The sequence below is a fragment of the Kryptolebias marmoratus genome, linkage group LG11 (assembly GCF_001649575.2).
Source record: "Kryptolebias marmoratus isolate JLee-2015 linkage group LG11, ASM164957v2, whole genome shotgun sequence".
In the NCBI taxonomy this organism is placed as follows: Eukaryota; Metazoa; Chordata; class Actinopteri; order Cyprinodontiformes; family Rivulidae; genus Kryptolebias; species Kryptolebias marmoratus.
Window position 1 is genome coordinate 2,414,969 of NC_051440.1, and position 1,777 is coordinate 2,416,745.

Sequence of the window (1,777 nt, forward strand, 5' to 3'; positions counted from 1 at the left end):
CACACACACACACACACACACACACACACACACACAATATATAGGACCTTTTTCTAGGACTGTGCTCTTCTGGACAGAGATTTCTGAGGTTGTTCCTGGGATCTGTTGGAGCCACTCTTCCAGTTTGGGGGTCACAGCACCGAGTGCTCTGATGACTACTGGTACCTCTGAAGCCTTGACTCTCCACAGCTTCTCTATTTCCTCTTTCAGCCCTTGGTATTTCTCCAGCTTCTCATGCTCCTTCTTCCTGATGTTACAGTCACTTGGGACTGCTACATCTATCACCACTGCTTTCTTCTGTATCTTATCTATCACCACAATTTCTGGTTGGTTAGCCATCACCTGTTTGTCAGTCTGGATCTGGAAGTCCCACAGTATCTTAGCCCTGCCATTCTCCACCATCTTAGGTGGAGTATCCCACTTTGACTGTGGGACTTCTACACCATACTTGGTACAGATTTGGTACACTATTCCAGCCACTTGGTTGTGGTGTTCCATATACATATGGCTGGAGGAGGGGGTTAAATGTTTGAATTAAACTCAACAATGCCAGTCGGGGATGTTATGACCCAACGGAGTAAAACACCACAGGTTCAAAAATGCACTTAAACAACAGACTGAGTGCTACAAAAATATTATATTTTATTAACAATTCAATTAAAACAGATAATCCTATTTAAAAATCACAGGCTTCAGGCATACTACTTGATCCCTGAGGGAAAAAAAGGCACGAGGTAAAGACAAATGTTCAGTTAGTCTACAAAGCATACATGCAATACAAAAATCAAGCAGATTAATAATCAAACCCAAAAATGATAACACATAAGTTAAATGGATGAAACAAACAAAATCAAGTCCTAAAAACTAAACACACTACAAATCATGTAACAAACTGTTCATATCCAGTCCGGCACCCCATTACAGCAGGGGCAGAGGAGACATGTACCGTCCAATCAACTGGCTGTCCAAAAAGCAGCAATAAATGCAGTAGAGAAGCAGCCCGGACTCTTAAAAGTTGTCACAAACCAAGACAAGACAGCAGAGCATCCCTCTGTGCTGGAGCATTAAGCACAACAGCGTGCAGCCCAATCACGTGCCTAGAAAAAAAGAGCACATTACTTCTGGATTCAGGTTAAATTAAAATAATAATAATAAAGATCTAAATAGCAGGCAGCTTATAAAGGAGCAGAAGCACAGCCTACCAAAGAAACGAGCGGATCAGCAGGTCAGAAGCAGGCAGAAGCCGTGCACTGCAAAGGACTCCAGCTGCAGCCAGCAATGCCAGCGGAGCAACCACGCTGCAGAAACACGCAGTAGGTGTAAGGCATTCAAAGTGCTTTACATCATAAAAACATCAGTAGAATCATTACAATCATCAAAAACATCATTACAATCATAAAAAAAATCATAAAAATCATCAAGCAGATACACTTGATAATCATAAGGAGATGGTGAATATGTAATAAGATATTTTGTCCAGAGCAGCTTTTCACCTGAATGTGTTTGCGGACTACTAATCAAAGGCGGCTCTAAACAGGTGAGTTTTCAGCCTTGATTTAAAGGAATTTAGTGTTTCGGCTGTTTTGCAGTTTTCCGGGAGTTTGTTCCAGATTGATGGTGCGTAGAAACTGAAACCTGCTTTTCCATGTTTGGTTCTGGTTCTGGGGATACAAAGTAGACTAGAACCAGAAGACCTGAGTGTTCTGGAGGGTTGATACAACGATAATAAGTCTTTAATGTATTGCGGTGCTAAACCGTTCAGTGATTTATAAACTAA

At 41.5% G+C, this 1,777-nt stretch overlaps 1 non-coding gene across 2 annotated transcripts in view; it reads right to left on the reverse strand.

Moving 5' to 3' along the window:
- Positions 1-622: 622 nt before the first annotated feature.
- LOC108228856 overlaps positions 623-1,777 on the reverse strand; it is a 5,840-nt gene continuing 4,685 nt past the window's right edge. The window contains exons 3-4 of one of the 2 annotated variants that reach the window (XR_005233740.1): positions 1,203-1,298; positions 623-1,097 (exon numbers count right to left, since the gene is read on the reverse strand). This is a non-coding gene — a transcript (uncharacterized LOC108228856). Of the gene's footprint in view, positions 1,098-1,202; positions 1,439-1,777 lie in introns of those variants that run through there. The other variant, XR_005233739.1, reaches the window with a different exon arrangement.